The 13,357-nt window shown below is 45.0% G+C and overlaps 2 pseudogenes; one reads left to right on the plus strand and one right to left on the minus strand.

The window, feature by feature from the left end:
* The window catches only part of LOC135508912 (caprin-1-like), a 107,735-nt pseudogene that overhangs the window by 8,641 nt on the left and 85,737 nt on the right, over positions 1-13,357 (minus strand).
* On the plus strand, positions 740-11,046 carry LOC135508913 (tyrosine-protein kinase CSK-like; annotated as a pseudogene).

Raw genomic sequence — 13,357 nt, forward strand, 5'->3', positions numbered from 1 at the left:
TGTATCGGTGTGTTTCTGTGTATCGGTATGTTTCTGTGTGTTTCTGTGTATCGGTGTGTTTCTGTGTTTCTGTGTTTCTGTGTGTTTCTGTGTATCGGTGTGTTTCTGTGTGTTTCTGTGTGTTTCTGTGTATCGGTGTGTTTCTGTGTATCGGTGTGTTTCTGTGTGTTTCTATGTGTTTCTGTGTATCGGTGTGTTTCTGTGTGTTTCTGTGTATCGGTGTGTTTCTGTGTATCGGTGTGTTTCTGTGTATCGGTGTGTTTCTGTGTGTTTCTGTGTATCGGTGTGTTTCTGTGTATCGGTGTGTTTCTGTGTGTTTCTGTGTATCGGTGTGTTTCTGTGTATCGGTGTGTTTCTGTGTACCGGTATGTTTCTGTGTGTTTCTGTGTATCGGTGTGTTTCTGTGTATCGGTGTGTTTCTGTGTGATTGAACAGTGCAGATAGGCTGTTTGTCGTGGCAGTGTGTCGTGTGAATCTAAACACCAGTTGGGCAGTGCAGGGCTGAGTCCTGCCTCTGTCTACTCAGCCCTGTAATTGTAGTGCACTGTCTGTTTCCATCACCGCTGTGTGTCTGTCTATCTGTCTGTCTGTCTGTCTGCAAGGTTTCCTGTTGGTTCCTTTCAATCTCCCACATTTAGCCACATACTTCAGTTCTGAGAAGTGTGTGTGTGTGTGTGTGTGTGTGTGTGTGTGTGTGTGTGTGTGTGTGTGTGTGTGTGTGTGTGTGTGTGTGTGTGTGTGTGTGTGTGTGTGTGTGTGTGTGTGAGAGAGACTCTTTGTTGTAAAAAGAAATGCACTTTGTGACAACTGTTGACAACAATGTTGACCCGCCCCCAATTTCCAGATGGTTCCATGGTAAGATCACCAGGGAGCAGGCTGAGAATCTCCTGATCCCCCCAGAGACGGGCCTGTTCCTGGTCAGAGAGAGCACCAACTACCCCGGAGACTACACTCTGTGTGTCAGCTGTGACGGCAAGGTGGAGCACTACCGTATTGTCTACAAGGAGGGTCAGCTCAGCATCGACGAGGACGAGTTCTTCGAGAACCTCATGCAGCTGGTGGAGGTACAGGGGAAGACATATATATATATATATATATTTATATAAGCCACCCAATCGCTCCCTACCCCCTAAACCTGACCCCTTGGCCCTTTACCATTTTGACTGTAGTAGATCTGAATATTCTAGATGGGTTTAAACCGTGTAGTTGTGGAGATTCCACCATATTGCGTCCACCTTACAGGTCTGCGAACATCAAAGGGCCAAGGGAAAAATGTAGGGGAGGAATTGGGACCGGCTCCTAAAGCAAGCTGGTACCAATGAGCTTTCCACTTGGTCAAAAAAGCTGTCTATTATTTTGCAAGCAGAGTGTGTGAGCACTGAGCACCGTTGTTGACTATACAGACATGGTTTCGCTGTTAGTGAGGTGTTCTGTTCTCTGAAACGGTTTGTTAGCGGTAGGTTCTACGTTATTTCACCTGAAGACACCTGATCCAGCTTTCAAAACCACCCTCTCTGTTCCTTCCTTCTAAACCACCCTCTCTGTTCCTTCCTTCTAAACCACCCTCTCTGTTCCTTCCTTCTAAACCACCCTCTCTGTTCCTTCCTTCTAAACCACCCTCTCTGTTCCTTCCTTCTAAACCACCCTCTCTGTTCCTTCCTTCTAAACCACCCTCTCTGTTCCTTCCTTCTAAAAACCACCCCCTCTCTGTTCCTTCCTTCTAAACCACCCTCTCTGTTCCTTCCTTCTAAACCACCCTCTCTGTTCCTTCCTTCTAAACCACCCTCTCTGTTCCTTCCTTCTAAACCACCCTCTCTGTTCCTTCCTTCTAAACCACCCTCTCTGTTCCTTCCTTCTAAACCACCCTCTCTGTTCCTTCCTTCTAAACCACCCTCTCTGTTCCTTCCTTCTAAACCACCCTCTCTGTTCCTTCCTTCCTTCTAAACCACCCTCTCTGTTCCTTCCTTCCTTCTAAACCACCCTCTCTGTTCCTTCCTTCCTACTAAACCACCCTCTCTGTTCCTTCCTTCCTTCTAAACCACCCTCTCTGTTCCTTCCTTCCTTCTAAACCACCCTCTCTCTTCCTTCCTTCCTTCTAAACCACCCTCTCTCTCTTCCTTCCTTCCTTCTAAACCACCCTCTCTTCCTTCCTTCCTTCCTTCTAAACCACCCTCCCCCTCCTTCTTCTTCCTTCCTTCCTTCTAAACCACCCTCTCTGTTCCTTCTTCCTTCCTTCCTTCCTTCCTTCTAAAACCACCCCCCTCTTCCTTCCTTCCTTCCTTCTAAACCACCCCCCTCTCTTCCTTCCTTCCTTCCTTCCTTCTTAAAACCACCCCTCTCTTCCTTCCTTCCTTCCTTCTAAACCACCCTCTCTCTCTTCCTTCCTTCCTTCTAAACCACCCTCTCTCTCTCTTCCTTCCTTCCTTCTAAACCACCCTCTCTCTCTCTCTCTCTCTCTCTCTCTTCCTTCACTGTACATGTGCTTTAGGTCCACAACTCAGTCCATGTTGATGACATGCGTGTATATATATATTTTTAAACCCAACCAATGCTCTGCTGTTTTTAACAATGCTGCCCTCTGTTGGTTACTGCTTGGTCCTGCTGAATAAACTTAAGGTTCCTACCAGGGTTGGGATCAACTCTATCTTTACTTCCTGAATTGACCCCAAACCTGGTTAAAATCTAACGCATCAACCATCACCAGTATTCACAACCTTTAACCCTTCCTGGGTCATGTTATTGACCTACGCCCTCTCTCTCTCTCTCTTTGTCCTCTCCTTGTCCTCAGCACTATACCAAAGACGCAGATGGTCTCTGCACCAAACTGATCAAGCCGAAGCTGGAGGAGGGGGAACTGTGGCAGCCCAGGATGAGTTCTCTAGGAGTGGCTGGGCTCTGAACAGGAAGGAGCTAAAACATTCAGCAGTCAATAGGCAAGGGAGAGTTTGGAGGCAAGTATGTGTGTGCCTGTCCATGTTATGTCTGCGGTTGTATGGGGATGTTAGGCCTCGGGGGCTCAGTCACTCCTCTGCGTCACACCCTGTTCTGGGATGTCAGTTCACTGGACCCAATATCTGTTCTGTTGGAGTGTGTGTGAAAAATGGTCTTAAATGGATGCTCTCATTCTCACTTACGCAGACGCAGGATGTGTGTTTAAACCGTTACACAGTGTGCCGCTCATTGGCCACCCATGACTATTGAGCCAAGGTATTTCCAGGATGTGGAAGGGTTAAACACCCATCCTGAGTCTGTGTCCTCTCTCTCAGATGTGAAGGTGGGAGACTACAGAGGGACCAAAGTAGCTGTGAAGTGTATCAAGCATGATGCCACGGCACAGGCCTTCATCGCAGAGGCCTCAGTCATGACGTAAGTTTCAGAGAGCTTTGAGAGAGGACCACAACCCTGGTCAGGTTCAGAGAGGACCACAACTCTGGTCAGGTTCAGAGAGGACCACAACTCTGGTCAGGTTCAGAGAGGACCACAACCCTGGTCAGGTTCAGAGAGGACCACAACCCTGGTCAGGTTCAGAGAGGACCACAACTCTGGTCAGGTTCAGAGAGGACCACAACTCTGGTCAGGTTCAGAGAGGACCACAACCCTGGTCAGGTTCAGAGAGGACCACAACTCTGGTCAGGTTCAGAGAGGACCACAACTCTGGTCAGGTTCAGAGAGGACCACAACCCTGGTCAGGTTCAGAGAGGACCACAACCCTGGTCAGGTTAAGAGAGGACCACAACTCTGGTCAGGTTCAGAGAGGACCACAACTCTGGTCAGGTTCAGAGAGGACCACAACTCTGGTCAGGTTCAGAGAGGACCACAACCCTGGTCAGGTTCAGAGAGGACCACAACTCTGGTCAGGTTCAGAGAGGACCACAACTCTGGTCAGGTTCAGAGAGGACCACAACCCTGGTCAGGTTCAGAGCTTTGGGGGAGGACCACAACCCTGGTCAGGTTCAGAGAGGACCACAACCCTGGTCAGGTTCAGAACTTTGGGGGAGGACCACAACCCTGGTCAGGTTCAGAGAGGACCACAACTCTGGTCAGGTTCAGAGAGGACCACAACCCTGGTCAGGTTCAGAGCTTTGAGAGAGGACCACAACCCTGGTCAGGTTCAGAGAGGACCACGACCCTGGTCAGGTTCAGAGCCTTGAGAGAGGACCAGAACTCCGGTCAAGTGTTTAACATCCTTATTGTTTTCTTAGATCAGTGTTTTGTTTGATCTGTGAGGTTTTGGTTGAATAAAACATGTTGGTTTACTGTGCAGCTATTTAAACAGCTTTTCTAAAATGTTGAACTCTTTGCTAATGTGTGTTGGTCCTCTTCTGCAGGCAGCTGAGACACAATAACCTGGTTCAGTTGATAGGTGTCATCGTTGAGGAGACGGGAAGCCTGTTTATTGTCAGAAAAGCATGGCCAAGGTAGGAAGGCTCTTTATGATTCAGTTAAATTAAAGGGGAGTTCATAAATAAATATATATATTTATATATATATAAATAAAGAACCAGATATCACTGAAGACTTCTTTATAGGGCAGTCTAGTGGACTACCTGCGCTCCAGAGGCCGGACAGTGATCTTCGGGGATTGTCTACTCAAGTTCTCACTGTGAGTATGATAATGATTGATCTGTACATCTTCAATAATATTACCAGAAGTCTGTTGACAGTGGCTTAGAGCAGCCAGTTGGAATTGTAACATCATCAATTTTGGTTAGCATTGTCAGACTTTTTACATGTCGATAACCCCCCCCCCCCATTGTGACTTGTGTGAGGCCATGGAGTATCTCGATGCCAACAACTTGAACGGAGACCTCACTGCCAATGTAAACTATGCATTAAATAATTAAACTAAATGTTGCCTGTGTCCCTCCTCCTCCTCCGTAGTGACGTGTGTGAGGCCATGGAGTATCTGGAGGCCAACAACTTTGTCCACAGAGACCCTGGCGGCACGAAACGCTCTGGTGTCTGACGAAACATCGCTTAAGGTCAGCGACTTTGGCCTGACCAAAGAGGCCTCATCCAATCAGGACACGGCCAAACTGCCCATCAAGTGGACCTCACCAGAGGCTCTGAGGGAAAAGGTAGGCAAGAACTTGCTAGAGCTAGCTTGAAATGTTCTCAATGTCGCTATCGAATTTGATCGTTTCCATAGCTCAACTGGTTTGTATTTTGTCAAGGAGGGCGGTCACGCTTTAGCGAGGCAGAGGGCCCCGAGTTTGAGCCGCGGGTATGGAAAGTTTACCCTGGGTAGTGTTCAGAAATTGAGGATGTAGATTGTGGCCTGGCAGTGCGCTTCTGTTTCCCAATAGATGGTGCTGTGGCCTGCAAGGTGCACTCTGTTTCCAATAGATGGCGCTGTGGCCTGGCGGTGCACTCTGCTTTCCACAGATGGTGCTGTGGCCTGGTGGTGCGCTCTGTGTTTACAATAGATGGTGCTGTGTCTGGCGGTGCGCTCTGTGTTTCCAATAGATGGTGCTGTGGCCTGGCGGTGCGCTCTGTGTTTCCAATAGATGGTGCTGTGGCTCTGGCGGTGCACTCTGTTTCCAATAGATGGTGCTGTGCCTGGCGGTGCGCTCTGTGTTTCCAACAGATGGTGCTGTGGCCTGGCGGTGCGCTCTGTGTTTCCAATAGATGGTGCTGTGGCCTGGCGGTGCGCTCTGTGTTTCCACAGATGGTGCTGTGGCCTGGCGGTGTGCTCTGTGTTTCCAATAGATGGTGCTGTGGCCTGGGGCGGTGCGCCTGTGTTTCCAATAGATGGTGCTGTGGCCGGGCGGTGCACTCTGTGTTTCCAATAGATGGTGCTGTGGCCTGGCGGTGCACTCTGTTTCCAATAGATGGTGCTGTGGCCTGGCGGCGCGCTCCGGGTCATCACAGCCACTTCATTCCTTGGACGACTTTGACGTGAAAATGAGAAGTGGACTCTGAATGTTGTTTTGAAGAAGAATGGAAATACTTGTTTTACTAATATTAGACATAATATGTCAAGAAAGTGTTGCCTTTTAACCTCTCTGGGATATTCGGGACGGTAGCGTCCCACCTCGCCAACAGCCAGTGAAAGTGCAGAGCGCCAAATTCAAAACAACAGAAATCTCATAATTAAAATTCCTCAAGCATACAAGTATTTTACACCATTTTAAAGATAAACTTCGTTAATCCAGCCACAGTGTCTGATTTCAAAAAGGCTTTTACGGCGAAAAGCAAACCAAACGATTATGTTAGGTCAGAGCCAAGTCACAGAAAAACACAGCCATTTTTCCAGCCAAAGAGAGGAGTCAGAAAAAGCAGAAAGAGAGCTAAATTAATCACTCACCTGTGATGATCTTCATCAGATGATACTCATAGGACTTCATGTTACACAATACATGTATGTTTTGTTCGATAAAGTTCATATTTATATAAAAAATCTGAGTTTACATTGGCGTGTTATGTTCAGTAGTTCCAAAACATCCGGTGATTTTGCAGAGAACCACATCAATTTACAGAAATACTCATCATAAATGTTGATGAAAATACACGTGCAGAACATCAGCAGGCGTGTGGGAGTCATAGAGGAGAAGCTAATCTCCCGAGTTTGAAGGAAAAACCAGATGGCGTCGATGGTTTTTCTACCGGAGGAGACTACTGACACCAGAGACACCGCTCAACTTGACATTTTTGTCAGGAATAAAAATGAGAACTTTTAAATAACGGAGGAAACTTATTACGATGGAATCAATGATGGGAACAAACGGAGGCTCTGACTGCTTGGGGGGAAAAAAATCTACCTTGGAGCCAATTGACAAACGTATCAACAAATCTAACCGTAAAACGTTGGCCTCCTAAAAGATGACGAGACAGAGTAAAAGAAAGCACTAACTTGAAATGAATATTTATTCACTGTATTATTCATCAGGAAGCCCTGTGTAAAAGTGTGTTAAAGCTGTAAAAGCTGTCAACTTTATACGGGCAAATGGGGCGAAATCCATTGTCAGTTCATTCAGGTGCTCAAAGACAAAGGCACCAGGACTTGTTGTAAAATGTGCGCTTGGTTAAACCTGAGGAAAGTATTTCCGTGTGTGTGTGTGGGGGGGGAAGAGACTGAGAAGGGAGAGCACTTTACCAAACGTATCAAGGAACATACCTGGCGACTTTTCCGAGTTGAAAGACAGACTGGCTGTGGACATATTGGGCCATCTGAACGATGTAAATGTGAAACTGCTGGGAAATTGTGTTTCTGTGCATTGGGACTGTATTCCAACGTGAAAGAAAGCATTCATGGGCAACACATGTTCAAGGCCAAACGTACAATGTTCAAGGCCAAACGTACGATGTTCAAGGCCAAACGTACGATGTTCAAGGCCAAACGTACGATGTTCAAGGCCAAACGTACGATGTTCAAGGCCAAACGTAAGGCAAATGAGCAGCAGGTCTTTTGCTCATGTTTCGACACTGAACACGCCCACATCAGGACATAGTTGCATGCAGAGTTTTCCCACCTCAGACTCAGTTTGAAACGGACATGGAGCTTGTATCATGGCTCCCCTGTCTGTCGAGACAGTGAGAAAGCACCACCACACACACACAGAGAGACACAGAGACACACAATTGTAGCTCATCGACATCTGTGACAGTGTTTTAAAAGGAGAAGTACAAAACAGAAACAATAGACCACCAGTTTTACGGCTCACTGAATGTAACAAAGTTCCCAAACATTAAAAAAGCCCAAATTGTGCTTGTTTTATTCAGGTCCAGATATGTGTGTGAACAAACGTTCTCAGTCATGAATTACAACAAATCGCCATCACAGGTCAAATTTAATAAATGACCACTTGTCAGCTGTTTATGAGAATCTCAATATCGAAGATGACCACAGACTTTTTTCATTCCCTTTGCCAAGATAGGTGACCCAGACCCTTTTTTCATATTTTAAGACCATAACCGTGACTGGGGTAGGCAAGGATGATGCTTTTCCATGGTGATGGTGATGCAGTGAGAATTATCCAGCAATGTTCCTGGATACAGGTAATAACTAATCAGTCAGATTTGGGCTGAGGTGATTGGATAAGTGTAAATATGGCTCACAACGGAGATGAGAATTGTTCCTTAATATGCTTTCAGAAACAGACCAAAGGAAACGGATGTTTCACTCAAATTTTTTTTTTTACACACATCTGCTTTTTACATTTTGCATGTCTCCAGTCATATAATATATATATACATATATATATATTTTTAAGTTTGCATATTGTGACTTTGTTTGTACTTTACAAGGGTGTATGTGTTTGACGGTGTCTGGGATGATATAAATTATATCAATGTTTTGAAATGTGTTCACAACAAAACAAGGGGTAGGTATATGGTACAAGGGCAGAAATGTTCTGCAGGCATATGCACACCTACAGTTCACTAGTTGTTGCTGTGTCGATGTGAAAATGAATAAAGGCTTCACATGTTTTGTTACACGTATAGTATGTGGCCCTTGAGCCAAAAGGTTGGCCCAACACCTGCTCTTGGAACTTGTTTTGATTGGAGGAGATTGGATAGGTGTAAAGCAATATGGTAGCAATTCCATCTAGCCTATCAAGAGGACAAAATGGAGCTACCACCATATTGCTTACACTTATCTACTCCTCTGAGATCTATAGGGAGTGTAGGGGTTAGAGGTCGACTTGAGATTTTAGAATATATCGATAGTATTGTACTGCTGATTGGCACCATTTTAATGATGCACTCGTGTGTTACACATGAGCTGAAATGCTGTCTTGATCAACAGAAGTTCTCCACCAAGTCAGATGTGTGGAGCTATGGGATCTTGCTGTGGGAGATCTACTCCTTTGGCCGAGTGCCTTACCCCAGAATTGTAAGTATATTTTTTTGCCTGGACAGATTGGCAGGTGTGTGACAGCTATGGAGTATATATGAATTTAAGCAGATAAAGAGTTGATGTGGTAAATCTGAAATGTGGACACTGCTGTTATAGGCCAGTATAATACTATTCCTTTCTATGTTAACATTATATGTTCATTAGTGATAATGATAACATACTAATAGAATTACTAAACAGATAAACAGTAATTATATTTCTATAAATGACTCCCGTGTCCACTCTGATCCTCTATAAATGACTCCCGTGTCCACTCTGATCCTCTATAAATGACTCCCGTGTCCACGCTGATCCTCTATAAATGACTTCCCGTGTCCACGCTGATCCTCTATAAATGACTCCCCGTGTCTAACTCTGATCCTCTATAAATGACTCCCGTGTCCACTCTGACCCTCTATAAATGACTCCCGTGTCTAACTCTGATCCTCTATAAATGACTCCCGTGTCCACTCTGTCTAACTCTGATCCTCTATAAATGACTCCCGTGTCCACGCTGATCCTCTATAAATGACTCCCGTGTCCACGCTGATCCTCTATAAATGACCGGTGTCCACTCTGATCCTCTATAAATGACTCCCGTGTCCACTCTGACCCTCTATAAATGACTCCCGTGTCCACCTGATCCTCTATAAATGACTCCCGTGTCCACTCTGATCCTCTATAAATGACTCCCGTGTCTAACTCTGATCCTCTATAAATGACTGTCCACTCTGATCCTCTATAAATGACTCCCGTGTCCACTCTGATCCTCTATAAATGACTCCGGTGTCCACTCTGATCCTCTATAAATGACTCCCTCTGTGTCTAACTCTGATCCTCTATAAATGACTCCCCGTGTCCACTCTGATCCTCTATAAATGACTCCCGTGTCCACTCTGATCCTCTATAAATGACTCCCTCTTCACCTTTTATTATTTTCCGATTTCCTCATCCCAACCTTCTCCTCCTCCCCCTCCTCATCCCAACCTTCTCCTCCTCCTCAGCCTCTGAAGGAGGTGGTACCAATGCCGTAGAGAAGGGCTACAAGATGGACGCCCGGACGGCTGTCCTGGGAGGTGGTGTATGAAGTCATGAAGCAGTGCTGGACCCCTGGACCCTGGTGCGACCCCGCTCAGAGTCCTCCGGGAGAAACTGCATCATATCCTAGCCAAGGAACTCTACCTTTGAGAGGATAGGAATAGGAGGAAGGGGAGAGTGGACAAGGGCGGCTCTCCTTTCATTGAGGAAGAGGGGGAGGTAGAGTAATGATGAGAGAGAGAGAGGACAGACAAGGATTGCTCTTCTTTTGTGATGGGACCTGCCTTTATCAAGACCTCAGTCAGAGATCTTCCTTCCTCCCTTTATTTTTCTCTATAAATGAAAGAATCCCACCCGATTGTGTTAAAAATTCACTGCTTTTCTGACTTGATGTTTTATCATTTCTCATTCTGTTGAAATGTTTTTTCCACTTGTTGCCCCCCCCCCCCACCTCAGGGTTACCTGTACTACAGTACAGTAGTGGGTGTGTCTGGCTGGCTGACTACAGTGTGTACCCGTTGTCAAGCAAACCTAACCTGACCTGTCGTGAGGTACTATACTTCTTTCACACTCTCGCACCGTGCTGGCTCAAATATGTTATTTTTTTTACATTAGATGTATAACCAGGCCAGTGCAGTAGGTAGAGCTTGGCTCAGTAGTGTGAATCCACCCAGAGCCAGGTATTACACTTCCCATGTCCCTGCGCTCTACCCATACGGGTTAAGAGGGTATTAATCTGTGCCAAAGTGCCTCCAGAATGAACGCAAGGACTATCCCCACAGACACGTCACGCCTCTACACGCTTGCCTTTGTTCTTTCTTTCTATTTTTCTATGTTTTATACATGGTCTAATTGTCATTCCACATCCTTCTCTTATGGACAAGTGTTCATCTCACATTTACCAAACTGGAAAGCAGGACAAATCCTCCAGGAAAAAAAGTATTTGATGACCTGTAACATGACAAAGAGCATGGGTACAAGAGGGAAAATACATTATGGAGAAGGAAAAAAATAATAATTTTGTAACAGATAAATTTAAGGGTCTTGGAATATTCAGAGTAAAATAAATAAAAGTTGAGAACTCAAAGGAACTGTGCATGTGGGATGAAAAGCCCTGATTCTAATGTTATTTTTTACTTTGCTGAGATGATTAAATCATTCCACTTAAATGTTTTGAGACTTGTCTTATTTTGTTATTTGGTGTGATGTGCGTTTGTGAATATAGTTGTGGAACTATTATTTAGCTTCCGGTGGAATGGGGGACTTGTTTCACGGTTGCAACGTAGTGGTGCAACAGGGAAATGAGCACTGAAAACAAAAAGCAATCGCGCAGGTTCAAAGATCCTTGAGTACATTTATTTCCAAGTAAAATTGGCATTGGATGAAGCTGATGCAGTCTGTTGACAGCTGCCGACCGTGCTAAGTAACCAAGTCTACAATATATCTTGTTTTTGACCTGGCTGAAGATAAAGTTATTTTTGAGATGTGAAAATAAATAGCCAGCCAGTCCACTCCCAACTGCTAGCTTGTTATCCTTTATCTACTCCGGAGTTCCCATCTCAATGGCTTCGTCAGCTTCTCAACCTTCGAGAAACGAATATCTATTTAACACAGAATGACTGCGATCCACAGTGGTCCGAAAAGGACACTGGACGAGTACGAAGATTCGACAGATTGTTTCTCTGAGTCCATGATGCATTGATTTGAACATCTATAGTACATGATAATCGGACAGGAAATAATACGGCTCACCTTACTGTGTATAAAAACACTTTTGTCTGGTCCCCGCAGAGCTTCACAGTCATCCATTATTTAGTAGATACAGAAGAGCAACATTATCATGGTAAAGAAGGAGATATTGGTTGTCTGTCACTGTGACTATCAAATGTTATAGTTGTGATTTTGAACTCTATCGGGTGTTTTATGTCAAACGGTTGTTATATTTCAGTCTTCTGTGATGTATAAAAAGGTGGTTTTGGTAAATTCAATCTGGAGTGCAGAGTGTGCTCAGATAGCACCCTAAATTCAGAGTGTTGTCTGATTGTCCATTTGTAAATTCAGAGAGTTTTGCTCTCAGGGCGTTCATAAATTCAGAGTGTTGTCAGATTGTCCAGAGAGTTTCGCTCTCAGGGCGTTCATAAATTCAGAGTGTTGTCAGATTGTCCAGAGAGTTTCGCTCTCAGGGCGTTCATAAATTCAGAGTGTTGTCAGATTGTCCAGAGTTTCGCTCTCAGGGCGTTCATAAATTGAGTGTTGTCAGATTGTCCAGAGTTTCGCTCTCAGGGCGTTCATAAATTCAGAGTGTTGTCAGATTGTCCAGAGAGTTTTCTGTTCATAAATTCAGAGTGTTGTCAGATTGTCCAGAGAGTTTCGCTCTCAGGGTGTTCATAAATTCAGAGTGTTGTCAGATTGTTCAGAGAGTTTCGCTCTCAGGGCGTTCATAAATTCAGAGTGTTGTCAGATTGTCCAGAGTTTCGCTCTCAGGGCGTTCATAAATTCAGAGTGTTGTCAGATTGTCCAGAGAGTTTCACTCTCAGGCGTTCAAGAATTCAGAGTGTTGTCAGATTGTCCAGAGAGTTTCGCTCTCAGGGCGTTCATAAATTCAGAGTGTTGTCAGATTGTCCAGAGTTTCGCTCTCAGGGCGTTCATAAATTCAGAGTGTTGTCAGATTGTCCAGAGAGTTTCGCTCTCAGGGCGTTCATAAATTCAGAGTGCACACTGGACGCTTTGACCTCACAACCGCACCCAAGACAACTTGGCTCTTTTACTAGCTATTTCCAGACACAAATGAGAGAACCTCACTGACCATTTTACTCGCCCTAACAGAGCTGGTTAGGCTGTTTTCATGTTTGTAACTGTGCTGCTGGCAACCATTTTTAATGATGCTTTTTTGTGCGGATGCTTACTGAACCCGGCCTCATCAGCTATTCTGCGCTCTGGCAGACGAGTGCTCTGAAATCGGAGTAGATAGCCAGAGTGAATTTACAAACGCACTCAAAATGTAATACATTTCAAATCTGACATGATACAGGTGTCTTTTTTTGAAGCCCATAACCATGTGTGAGAGGTGTATACTTTGGTTTCTAAGTCTATTTATTTATGACCAAGAAACACTGTGTGACCTTGATTTAGCCCATTGCAGTAAGAGGTTAACCCCATGGACTCCGCGTTGAATACATGGATTTAACCAGCCCTGTTTTAGGTTACCGAAGATGTCAGCAGGGAGTTTGCAGCTGATGGAGTGAAGATTTTTTTTGGAGATTGGACATCTTGACTAGAGGTCAACCGATTTAATTTAGGGCCGATTTCAAGTTTTCGGACACCGATTTGGCAGATGATAAATCTAAAATGTTTACACCTTTATTTAACTAGGCAAGTCAGTTAAGAACAAATGACGGCCTAGGAACAGTGGGTTAACTGCCTTGTTCAGGGGCAGAATGACAGACGTTTACCTTATCAGCTCGGGGATTCAATCTTGCA

The sequence above is a fragment of the Oncorhynchus masou genome, chromosome 22, assembly GCF_036934945.1.
Source record: "Oncorhynchus masou masou isolate Uvic2021 chromosome 22, UVic_Omas_1.1, whole genome shotgun sequence".
NCBI lineage: Eukaryota > Metazoa > Chordata > Actinopteri > Salmoniformes > Salmonidae > Oncorhynchus > Oncorhynchus masou.